At 35.7% G+C, this 14,106-nt stretch overlaps 1 protein-coding gene across 3 annotated transcripts in view; it reads right to left on the bottom strand.

Annotated features, from left to right (window-relative positions):
• MED13L (mediator complex subunit 13L) overlaps positions 1 to 14,106 on the bottom strand; it is a 280,163-nt gene that overhangs the window by 137,100 nt on the left and 128,957 nt on the right. The window lies entirely within an intron of this gene.

Genomic DNA, 14,106 nt, shown 5'->3' on the forward strand with positions numbered 1-14,106 from the left:
TTAGTTCATTTCAACACAGCAAAATATTCAAAGGATGCAGACAACATTTGCAGATGAAAATTTTCCTCTCCCTTTTTAACATGCTGTCTTGACAAAAGTACTCACCGGAGAAAATTGTAACAGAATTAAAACACATGTTAAATCCACAATGTACTTTTCATGCATTTACCGCACCAACTATCTTTCAAATTGCATCTCCTCATTCTCCAATTAGAATTTGAAAAAGTATACTTACATTTGGGGGTTTTTCTCTATAGGACTTTTTTTTTAAATGATAAAACTGTATAAATATTTCTTTTCTTGGGATGTCAGGTAATTTTTTTATCTTCCTATGTAGCTTATCATGACCTACCGAATTTTTCCAAATTAACCTCTGACAAGAGACATTTTATATTATTTCTAACTAGATAAATGGAAATAAAAGTACAGCAAATAAACATTCCCCCTAGCAACAGACTATCTCTGCTCAGGACAAAACATCCAAATGTTTTCTACAGTCCTGTAAAGGCATCATGAATCTCTACTTTGACACATTCATCTTTGGGGTTGAGCTTTTCTGAGTGAGAAAGCAAGCTAATATATTTCAATGAAAGGAACACCCCATATTAATTTGCTCTTCTTTCCTAACATAAGCTAAAAATTCCTAAAACTTAATAACAAAGCCCAGCTCTTCTGAATTACTCTTCAAAGCAGTCACTGGTTTCAGCTTTTTCTATAGTCTTTAGTGCCACAAAGAGTGTTGATGATGCAGTATTTATGAAAAAAGTATCCTATTCGTCCTTCCAAGATTTTCTTCCAAGTTGGTGGCACCTATTCTGCACATTAAAAACACAGGAACTTTTATAATTAAAACCTTCACACATACTTTAGTGTAGAATAATAGGCCTCAAATAAATTCCAACACCAAATTATCAACAGTGTCATTTGCTTCAACCACACTGCTTTCCTTTTTCTCTTTTTTCCTTGATATATTTTTGAAGTACACCCCACTCCAAAGTACTTCAGTATATATAAAATTTGAATCTAAACAAGGTCTATCAATTGCCTGTGAAGTTGTATCTCTTAAGACTCCTTAATCTCAACATCTCATCTCCTTTTTTCAAACATGGCATTTATTTATTGAAGAAACCAAGTTAGTTGTTTTATAGAATACCTTGCATTCACATCTGATTGTTTCCTCATCATATTCTTTAATGATGGCACTACTTTGATCTTAACAGAAGATGTCAAAGGAAAGCTCTCAGACAACAAGCAGAGCTCTATTTCTTCCTCAAAAGATCCTCAAATACTTTGTTAACTGAAATGTGGAAGGGTTATAGCTGTCTGGTCATGCACTGTGGAATACTAAACAAGTTTTTGCATGCCAACTACATCACTGTGCTATGATGCACAGTGATCTTATCCTGATTTCAAGAATTTTTAAAATAGGCCTTAGAAATTTTTCTTTGAAAAAAATGTTAGAAGAGCAATTACAGCACACCTACACCTAACATCATACTGTTAAAACACTGAGTGTTTCTCCTAATATCAAAAACAAAGCAAGGCTGTCTGCTCTGATCAGTCTTCTTCCACTTTACAGTGGAAGTCTCAGCCAGTACAAGAGAGTAAGTACCAGGCATACTAACTGCAACAGAAGAAATGATCTTTATACAGATGACATGACTATTAGAAAATCCTAAAGGATCAACAAAGAAGAGCTACTAGAACCAAAACTGAGTTTAAGTTAGTTAAGGTCAACAGACACAAAATAATCATATTTCTATACAATACAATGAATAATTAGAAATTTTTAATAATTTGAGTACTATTTACAATAGCACCAAATCCCATGAAATTCTTAGGTATAAATCTTATAATTGGGAGACTAACACTACCTAACTTTCAGGTTAACTATAAAGCTAGAATAAATAAGACAATATGGTACTACAGAGAGGACAGATATACATACAGATCAACAGAACAGAAGTCAGTCCAGATATAGACCCACAAATATACCGTCAACTGATTTCCAACACAGCTTGCAAAGGCAGTTCTGTGAAGAAAACAGTCTTTTCAACAGATGATGCTAGGATTAATGAATATCCCGATACAAAAAAATTGAGCCTCAAACCCTACCTCACACCATATAGAAAACCTCAAAATGGATCATAAAACAAAATGCAAAACCTAAAACTATAAAACTGTGAAAATATAGGAGAAACCTAAGATATCACCCATTAGAATGGCTTGAAAGAAAAACTGCAAATCCTAAGTGCTAGTGAGCATATAGGTAACTAGAACTGTCCTATACTGCTAATGGAAATGCAATACTAGTAAAGTCACTTTGCAAAAGCGGACTGGCAATTTTTCAGAAGTTAAACATATGCTTTATATACAGCTTAGTAATATCCCTCCTAAGTATATATGCACGTGGAATAAGAACTTAGGTTTACATGAAAAACTGTAGCAATTTTTTTTGCCCCCATAGTTGACAAAAACTAGAAACTACCCAAATGCCTCTCAACTGGGGAATGGTCAAACAGTGGAAAATCCATACACCGAGATACCATTCAGAAATAAAATGAACTACTGATACACCTAAAACATGAACGAATGTCATTCAAGTGTTAGCTGCTCAGTCGTGTCTGACTCTTTGTGACCCCATGGACTATAGCCCGCCAGGCTCTTCTGTCCATGTAATTCTTCAGGCAAGAATACTGGAGTGGGTTGCCATTTCCTACTCCATCTGATACACCTAAAACATGAATGACTGTCATTAAGCTAAATGGAGAAAGTCACACTTAAAAGGCCACATGCCATATGATTTCACTGGGTGACATTCTTGCAAAGGCAAACTTGAGGTAACGTGAACCGCTCAGTGGTTTCCAGGGATGGGGTGGTGAGAGGAGGCCTCATAACATAAGGACATGAGAAAGTGGGGCAAGGGGCATGGAGGTTGGGTTGGGGGTGTTTCTGGAATATGCTTATATTGATTTTTAAAATACATTTTTAGTGTTGAAAATGAGAACAGAGTGTGAATTAAAAGAACTCCTACTCTAAATATGTATTCTAAGCATAATTGTTTTTATTCAAAGGATTGTGTCTATTTGATTAACCTAAATTATTAAAAGCAAAAAACAGTTGTAAACAAAGAGAGACCACAGACCCAACCACAGTAGTCCTCCCAAACAACATAATATACTATTATCTATAGTATGTACTCTATGTTAATAACTATAAATAATACAAAGAGAGAGTCTCTTTCCTGGCTCAGTCCGAAAAGAATCTGCCTGCAGTGTAGGAGACTTGGGTTTGATTCCTGGATCGTGAAGATCCTCTAGAGAAGGAAATGGCAACCCACTCCAGTATTCTTGCCTGGAGAATCCCATGGACAGAGAGGCCTGGCCGACTACAGTCCATGGGGAAGCAAGAGACGGACACAACTTAGCAATTAACCCACCATCATACCAAGAGAAGAAAATAATTCAGAAAGATGCTTTTGCTTTTTAAATATTAAAAATATGAAAAAGTATCTTTATTAATATTATTAATTAATTAAATTTTCATGTCTCCCTCATACAGTATAACAAAATTTAGGAACAAATGTAATAAAATAACAGGGAAGAAAGTAATAACATGAAATAAAACAGATCCCTCCACATTAAGCTCTTGTTTAAGAAATGTATACTAAAGCTGAAACAATAATAGAAAATTATGAATTATCCTATAAGTTAACCAGTAAATTTTTAAATATAAGTCAGTAAAGGTAATTAAAATGGATACAGTGTTTGAACTTCATATAAACATTTAAGTTTCATAAGTCATATGATTTATTGCAGATTTCAAAGCAGTCAATAATTTACTAGAAGTCAGCAACTGTGATCAAAGATTAACCACTGTAATAAAAACCATCAATATAAGCTATGGGTTTAAGGATAATGCATTAATATACTAACCCTTTTAATTAACTATTTATATATACCCAATAAACTTGTAGAAAGGAACATTAAGTCAGAACATGCTTTATTTCTATCAATTTCACATACAGAATTTTCAGAAATACAAGAGTGATCAATCTCTAAAACTCCAAAAGAAGCAAAATCTAGAATGACATTTTTGGAGTCTGGTAATAGATATTTGGCCAATAATCACTGGCCAACCGTTCTTGGCTATAAATCAGGAATGCTCTCAAAAATCAAACAGACTTTGAAAACCACTGTGAGGCAAAATTACTTTAAATACTTTTCAAATCTGCTATTGAATGCTGAAAGTCTTTTCTTTTAAAACACTAACAGGAAAGCAAAATAACTTAAACAGTCAAGGTTAGTTTTCTATTCAGAAAACAATCTTTCTCATTTAATTGAGGCTTCATGTACCCAGTGTGAACCAAGCACTCCATCAGTGCATGCAGATGCAGGGGAAGGGTCCTCTTTTCACAACACTGAGACAGAGTGAAAGGACACGCAGCGTTCCTTTTTCTCACTCAATACCTGACTTCTCCCCATCACTGCAAGCTGCTTACTACATGAACTCTGGCTGGGAACAAAGATGGTCAGTCACCCCTAACAGGAGACGAAAATGCTGATTCTCCTACAAGTGGGACAAGGATCCGTAAGCTAAATGCTAGGTGCTCCTACACCATAATCTTGACCCTAGATCTTGGGACACAAAAGGGAGTGGATAGAAAGAACTTTCTGTCAGCACTAAAAACAGAGGCTGCAAGATTAAGTTTCCTGAGGTACTGTAGCATCAAGGGCTTGGTGGTGATAACATAGTTTTCTCAGACCACATATTCAGCTCTGATCCTAAAAGACAATACTCAGTATTCTCTTACCCAACTCCTCTTCTTAGTTTGCAGCTAAAAACACTGACCAATATACTTTATTCTAATCTTCATTTGAGAAAACTAAGGCTTAAAAAATAAACTTCCTGATGGTCACATAATAAATTAAAAAATCTGGTGTTAAATGTATCTATACTCAACAGGACTTCCCTGGTGGCTCAGACGGTAAAGCATCTGCAGGAGACCCGGATTCAATCCCTGGGACGGGAAGATCTCCTGGAGAAGGAAATGGTAACCCACTCCAGTATTCTTGCCTGGTGGGCTACAGACCACGGAGTCACAAAGAGTTGGACACGACTGAGTGACTTCACTTTCACACTCAACAGCTAATGGGATCAAATCATTTTGTATCTACTTTTATAAACAACCAAGTATACAACTTATTCCATTAATTAAACTCCTGAAGGGAAGCAATTTATTTTCATAACTGCACTGACTAGGACATCTCAGATATTCATAAACCTGTTTTAAATTGACTTGTTAGTATGTGTGTACACATCTTTCAAATTTCATTGGAATTCGTTTCAATCTAAAATCTTCTTATATCTAACAAAGAGGATTAGCAGCAAAGATGGGATTCAAATCCAAGTTTTCTGACTAATGCCCAATGCTCTTTCTACTATTACACCACACTTCTCCATAAGTTTTTTTTGTTAAACTGCCCCACCCCAGCTTTTATTCTCATGCCAAGTAGAAAGGCAAACTTCACACTTAAATTTCCCCTTGGATCCATAATTTGCACCTTAAATTAATGTTTTCTAAATAACTGTAAAGTAACCTTTTCAAAGGTTAAGCAAAACTGAAAGTGTTTCTGCAATCTATTTGTACAGATCCATGATAAAGTCAAAGAAAATCACAGATTTTTTAAATTAATATATCTGACACACCCTCCACCCAAGGTAAAATTTAAACCAGTACTTCATTTATTTTATATTGTGATTTTCCAAAAAGTATTCTTTTTTTGAGGGGGGGCGGTGGGGGCACTGGCAGATGGAGGAGTTAAAAAGTAGCTAGTCTAGGTTAAGATGCTATAAATGACATGAGGTGCATTTACTACTTAATTCTCTATTTCCCTTCCAATTGGACTGAGAAGAAAAGCCAACTGCCAAGAAGTTTTACAAGAAGGTAGGCAGATGCTAGGCCATATCCTTAAGAAACCTACAATCTCCCCAGGGCACACTGTCTTCATCTTAAAAAAAAAAAAAAAAAAAAAAAAAGCCTAATTCTTTTGATCTTTCAAGTTTCAACTTAAAATGCTTATTAACTCCTTAAGAATATAAATTATCAAGAAGACTGTCTCTACAGAATACATTTACTCTATATAATAGAAATTTGTTTCTAAAACTTTGTTAACAGTCTCAGGAAATAAAAGCAACAAAAGAAGTAAAATGAATGCACCAAAAATGAATGGCAAAACTCAACCAAAATACATTCCTAAATTAAAACATGCTCTTGATGTTTCGTGGTCGATTAAAGCCAGACTGAAACTGAAAAATAAAATTAAGTACAACCATAACTGCCTACTTACAAAGACAATTTTGGCACTAAAGTTATCTAACTTAAATTGCAAAAGCTATAATCAGAATTTGTTTAAATGGCTGTTACTTAACCTTTTTTAATATACTAATCCTCATAATCCAATATTTAAACTGTAAAACTATTATATAAATGTTTTCTTTTAGTGGAGAGACAGTGTTTTAGAAGCAAAAATTTAAATAGCAGTAATCACTGCTTAGCTCACAAATATTTTTTTTAAATCATCACAAATTGTACTACAAATTCTTTCAACTTTGCTAAACATGGTTCCTTGCAGAATTAATAAGCTTCTTTGAAAGAAAAATCATATAAAACGTTCAGGGGGAAAAAAGTCAATACGGCAAAATATCAAAGCAGCATATACTTCAATGATTTTGTGTTTCCCAGCAGAGATCACGGAAAGATATCTCTTCCAATTCGACAAATGAAACTGACATACTTTACTTGAAGGGGGAAAAATGGGAGGAGGGAGAATGGAATAGGGTAAGGGAGGAGCATAAAAACTGTGAAACCTTCAAGAAATTCAAGCTCATGCTTTTAGAATTCAGGTCACCCTGCCTTATACAGTTTAAAAGTAGAATTACTTTCAAAGAATACATATTTCCTCAGAGCTATGATACATATTTCCTTTTAATGTATCATATTGCAGCAACAGCTGAAATGAACGTCTAGACATCAAAAACACTTCTTACTCCCACCTACTGCTTTTTTACCTCAGGCATCAAAACTAATGAAACCTATTATCCAGAACATTGAGTTCAGTAACCACATTGGCCACTGCAAATACCGGAGGGGGGAGGGGCACTTTCCAGGGATGGCACTCCTGATTCAGCCATTAAAATTACTGAAAATCAAATTGTGCGCCAAACTCCAGAAATACAAACAGATTAAAGCAAGGCACATGAAACGAGAAGATTATTTCCCAGTTAGATTTCAGAGGCAAAATGATAAACATAATACAGCTCTGAATCCAGAATTTATAATTTTCGCACCGTCTTTGTGGTCAAACCTTTATCTGCAATACATAAAAAAGCCCGCTAGATGTTTTTTTGTTTCTCTTTTTTTTTTTAAATTAAATCTACTACCTAGGAATTATACTTAGCAAACATAATAACATTTAACAATTTATCATTTATCCATTTAATTTTAAGGGTTGCAATAAATATTTTCAAGATAAATAGATGGAGATTTTTGAAGTATCTGCTGTTTCTTTTTCTAAATTGGGGTAGAGCTGATTTACAGTGTCTTCTTAAAACTGACTTATAAAAAAACTGAGTAACAAAGTAGCATAATGCTACATTAATTCTGAAATATAGCACAATACCCATAAAAAATCCAATTACATACAACACTATTGATTGATCACAGTTATGCTGCCATCGATTGCCTTGTAAAATCTATATTTGAAGTCATTAATAACTAAATGGACTGACTTATTACTTATATAAAATTCAACCCACCTAGAGCTCTGATTTCCCTGAATTGTTCATGGATGTAGAATACTTGCTATCACTTAACAAATCTATGTTGAAATGGATTTTAACTTTCCCAATGTCAATTAATCAATCAAATAAGAATTTGAGATATATGGTACATATCAAAATGGTCCATTTGTTTCGACCTATTTGCCACTTTACATGATGACAAACACTGACAAAATTCATCAGACAGAAGCACAGCTGTAATTAAAAATTTTAACAGTATAATGTCTAACTAAGGAATCTCTAACAGCATGAGTTCTCTGCCAGTTGCAGGATAACCAGAATTTTAATGACGGTTTCTACACACCACTGAAGCAGTTGAGACATGACCTAAGTTAGCATTTCAATGGATCACAGGACTCCATGTAAAGCCACTAAACTTTAAATTGAAGGAGACCATAAAACTAAATTTCTAGATCAATTGAACAAGACCTTCAAAAAACAACTGCTACAGAAAACAGTCAGGCTGCTGTGCTACTTTAATAGCTACACAATGAAAAAAAATCTTGCACAATGGCTGTTACTGACTTCGAAGAACTAAACTTGCCCCCATTTTTTACTCCTTTCAAAGATTTTTAAGTAATTATTAATTTTTATCCTTTCAAGCTATTAATATGCTCTTAATTTTATAATACACATAAACAAACAAAGGCCTAGAGGAACAGCCACTGAAATTAATAGAATAATTATTATTTTCTTTTTTACCTCTTTGTGTATGTTAGCATTCTTCTTTAATGAACATGTTACTTTTAAAAAGAGACATATCTGAAATAGATTTTTTAAATGTCTACTGTTGTTTATTAAAGAGCAGTATATTTAAAAAAAAAAAAAAAAAGCTACATGCTCATAAATTACAAGAAAGGTAACATCCTCAGGACAGGAATCGCCACAAGATAAATTAAATTTTGAAAAAGGAAAATCAGACATATGATTCAGTTAGAATATACATTTAAATCCATCAATACTGCAAAACGAACATTTTATAAACTTTCTCTAAGACAATGACTTTAATGAAGATGACTCAACTATTGATTTCAACATTGGCAAAACTGAGCAGTAAAAATTCAAAATATTTCCTTCCACTCTTCAGAAACAACCTGATTTGAAACACAAACACACACCCACCCCCACCAGACTGCACGAGCGTGCGCACACACACCCACCCACCCACCCACCCACACACACACACACACACACCAGACTGCTACTAAAATTTTAACAGAGCAAGTCTCCAAATTGCCTTTTACACTAAAGCTCAAACAGTTGTCTGTCACTGCTATTACAGTGAGTAATCCTTGCAGCTGTAAGTGTTTGAAAGGCAGCTGTCTCATTGGCATTCTCTCCCCACCCCCACTCATCCAGCATTTCTGTTCTTGCTACAATAATCTTAAAGAGCATTTTACAGGAGGCTTAGCCCTGGCTGAGGGCACTCTACGGCGTGACCGAGAGAACATGGAAACACGATTCATTAGACACGCCTGGAGTGATAACAATGGTGCTGCTTCTTGCTGCCTTTCATTTCGTACATCAGGCTGAGACTAATGCATTCTCGTTACACAACAAGCACATTTATAGACAGGAAAAAACTGTAATCACCTTTGATTAAGAGACAGCATATTTTTCCTATATGAGCCGCCAGCCATACTGACAGCGTAATTATTTTTTAACTGACAGGTTAAAATAGCAAATGTAGCAAAAATAACATCTGCCCAAAAGAGACAGAGAGATGACTACTATAAAGACTTCATACACAAAGGTTTCTTAGACCAGGCTCAGTGCCATACTCTTGAGAACTGATGGGTACCTGGGCTTATATTTAAGCTACACAGTCTATGAGAAATAGAACAGGCCATTTAAGCAATCTCAATCTATACACCCAATTCTTTATAGGTAAAAATTACAGAATTTCGTTGGTCACTTTATCTGTAATTATTACTGACCTCCTTTCTACTTCTTTCACCACAGTACTACAAAATTCAACAGTACTATTAATCTTCTTCTCATTTTCCATTATACAAAATAATTTATCCTTTTACATAAAATGCTAGCCCAAAACAGAAAATCTGCTTTCTATCCAACTGTAACATCAAAAAAGTGTAATTCTGATTAAAAACAGGGATATAGAATAATTATTTTCTATCACCCAGCTTCCTCAATCACTGCACCCAATAAAGGTTTGAATTGTACATATAAAAGAATATAAAAGACCTAATTTAAACTGAAAAAAGTCGTAAACCACATTACATTGACAATATGTAAAGTCAATTTTCTTACAAGATTTCTTACTTCTTCACATACCCATTCACTTGCAGTCTTTTGTGGTTCATGCATATATGTTGCTTACTTATTACTTATGGGGAGCTTGGTAGTTTAAATATTTATTAGCCAGAAATTAAAAGATTATACATTAAACAAAAATATTGCAAAGTATTTTTTCAAGGTTAGCAGACTGCATAATTAAGCATTTTTTAAAAGATGTTTAGTTTCTCTTTTAAGCTTTCTATAATACACCTCTATTTTACACTAAGAATGTGCTACAAAACTACCAAAACAATTTGTACATGTGAGCATTTGCTAAAACATTAAGGAACCAAAAGTGAGCATATAACTGAAAAGGTCTGGTTCACAAAACTTTTGAGTTCTAAAAACAGCTTTAAAAAAAAAAAAAAAAGGTTGTGTAGAGCAAATGAGTTTTTGTAAAGCAGTAAAATGTTTAAGTAATGTTTAGCTGCTGGATTATAGGTTTGCTGACCTGTGCCTCTACCACACCAAGCTAGAAACTAGGAAATATGCTGTTCATCTTTGATGTGTCTGTAAGAGGACCACTGAACTCTAACATTTAAACACAGTGTGCTTTGAAGAGAAGTCTGATGTGCATCAGAGTATATCAGAATTACATAAGTTTAAAAATTTTATCATCTGGAATAAAATAACATCTACTACAGAAGGTAACAATCATACAATTTCTATTCTACAGGTGCCCAAGTCTCGTCTCTCTTATTTTGGTCTCTCTTAATTATTTTTAAAAAATCAGTATAAATGAATTCTTACTTTAATAAATAACCTGCTGTTTTACATTGGAGAAGGCAATGGCACCCCAGTCCAGTACTCTTGCCTGGAAAATCCCATGGACGGAGGGGCCTGGTGGGCTGCAGTCCATGGGGTCGCTAGGAGTTGGACACGACTGAGCGACTTCACTTTCATGCATTGGAGAATGAAATGGCAACCCACTCCAGTGTTCTTGCCTGGAGAATCCCAGGGACGGGGGAGCCTGGTGGGCTGCTGTCTATGGGGTCGCACAGAGTCGGACACGACTGAAGCTACTTAGCAGCAGCAGCTGTTTTACATATACATTTCCATTATATTAATCTGGCTCTTAGAAGGATCTCAAATCATTATTTTCACTTTTAAAAGCAGGCCCGTGTAAGTCTGCCCTGAAGTCTTCAAAGTTAGTTTATGCTTTAAAAAAAATTTTTAAACAACCTATCAGAAAGCATTAAAAGCATCCCAAAACTTTAAATTCAAACATACACAGAAAGATGTTGCCTTTTCCCAAAACTTTTAACAAACTTTTAAACAGTTTCCAACTCATAAGCAAAAAATTTATAGATGATCTAAGCACTCCAACAGAGCCAACATTCTACTTCATGTAGGTGTTTCAACACTACAAGATTCCTTTCCAGTAACAAGATTCAAATACAAAAACTTGCAAGCGCTTTGGGAAATGAAGATCAGTTATTTACCCAGCGGTGTGAGTGAGTTCAATCCTATTTTCTTTCTAAACTTGGCCAGAATGGCATTTTGATTGGAGGGTAGGGCAACCCAGTAATTTTGGATCGGGCACAATCTGGAGCTGGGAAGGGCTGAGTAGGTTCAATAACACACGAGGCAGTGGTTTAGTCCCTGTGATTCTGGGAGGACGCTGTCCCACGAAAGAGCCCCAACAAGTCTCTAATCTTTTCCATCTCCACATTAAAAAAGTAGTACGGCTAGAGTTTTATACAGATATAAATAATGGAGTTCTGCTACCGAGGATTCATTTGAAAACATAAATAAGTACAAAGAGTTTGCAAAGAGGACAGAACTTGCAAACCACTGGAAAAGGAAACGGAGTAAACAGGACCAGAAACCCACAAAGGCTACTCTCCAGCACTACACTCCCTGGCGCCACAGCTTTTTTCACACTTATCTGCACTGAGTGTTTCCAGCCCTCCAACTCCATGATTCTAAGGATGAGTGCTAGCATATGAGGCAGCCTGCCAAGACAAAGTGTGAGGGCTTCAAATACAGAGTCAAGTCCTACCCAATGTCACAAAACCCAGTATGCAACTCAACACTAAAGTTAAGGATTACTGGTTAATAGACTATACAGACTAGCCTTAGAATTTATCAACCAGTTAGGCTTTTCACAGGGGGGGGAAAAAAGTATGTTTCTTTCAAATTATTAACTTACAGATGGCCTTTCTGAAAACACAGTATTAATATTTACTTCGTCAACTGGTGTTTGTCCATGATGAATCTCCTTTCCAGTTTTTAAAACCTGCTATTATAAAGTACAATTAAAAGTTACCATAATGACCATTTATCACTGAAGGGAAAAGAAGAGAGTTTTGATAATGAAAAACAAACTCAAAAAGCTTTTGGAGTGCGGGTAAAATTTCTCAGGAGCTATATATTAGATGTTTTTGTAGAATAATTCATTTATCTTGAATGTAATTCTCTATCATAGCTCACAATTTTAAAGTATGTGTTCAACTATGCTCCTAAAACATAAAAAATATATATGGAATAAAGAAGATTAAATTTTAATTGCATATATACTATAATCACAACTTTTAAGAATGCATGTCCAAATATCTTAAAATGGAATAAAAGAACATAGTCATTGCTATAAATTTTAAATTTAAGTACACACTTGCAGGCATACTCAGTTGCGTCCAACTCTTTGTGACCCCAATCAGGCTCCTCTGTTCATGGGATTTCCCAGGCAAGAAACAGTACTGGAGCAGGTTGCCATTTCCCACTCCAGGGGATCTTCCCAGGCCAGGGCTCCAACCCAAGTCTCTTGTGTCTCCTATGCTGGCAGACAGATTCTTTACCACTGCGCCACTTGGGAAGCCCAAGTACATGGATACGCTCCTTAAAATAAAAGTAAATATCTTAACTAAAATATGCATTCCTAAAGGGCTTAGCAAATCAAATATTTATCAGATAATAAAGAAAATAGCCTAAAAATAAAATGCAGTAAACATGGAACAGATATTATCTGGACAAAACATAAACTAACACTTTGTTGGGCTTCCCAGGTGGCGCTAGTGGTAAAGACCCTGCCTGCCAACGCAGGAGACCTAAGAGACTGGGGTTCCATCCCTGGGTCCTGAAGATCCCCTGGAGGAAGGCATGGCATATACTCTGTAAAGTACATATACTGTTGTTACATTTCCTTTACAATGCAGCTTCATCAAGAAGCAAAAACTTCTAAACCGCTCTCATTGTTTTCACTCTTGGTATTCTAAGCCCACTTTTCGTGATAAAGCCAAGGTGATCTTTCCAAAACTTAAATCACACCATTGCGTTCTTCTGTTTCAAACTCTACTCCAATGGCTTCACGTGACATTAATAATCTATTTAAGCTCATTACCACAGCCTACAAAGTTCCATCTGATCTCATCTCTAACTATCTCTTTCATCTCCCATGAGCTTACCAGTTTCAACACCACTGACCTTCTGTTTCTGCAACAAGGGAGGTTGGAGGTTTTTGCCCTTACTTTCCCCTGGGACTGCATGTCTGGCTGGGTTCAGATCTCAAATCTCAACCCAAAATGTCATTTCCTCCCACAAGCTTTTTGCTAAATAACCCCCTTACCTAAAGTACCCCTATCCTTTCCTAGTCACTCATTTTTTCACCATTTGCACTGTAACACATGATCATATGAAATTATTCATTCGTTTACTGTCTTTTATCCACACAGAACAATGCCACTTCCAAAATGCACAAGGGGAATGTCAATACTTGTGTACTTACGATATCATACACTGTGACCTCAAAAAACCCAACACATTCAGAACTTCTCTGTTGGCGCAGTGGATAAGAATCCGCTTGCCGATGCAGGAACACAGGTTCGAACCCTGGTCTGGGAAGGTCCCACATGCTGACGAGTAACTAAGTCCATGTGCCACAACTACTGAGACTGTGCCCTACAGCCCACAAGCCCCAACTTCTAAGCCTGCATGCCCCAACTACTAAAGCTCGAGCACCGAGAACGT

Source organism: Bubalus bubalis, chromosome 17 (assembly GCF_019923935.1).
Source record: "Bubalus bubalis isolate 160015118507 breed Murrah chromosome 17, NDDB_SH_1, whole genome shotgun sequence".
Classification (NCBI taxonomy): Eukaryota; Metazoa; Chordata; class Mammalia; order Artiodactyla; family Bovidae; genus Bubalus; species Bubalus bubalis.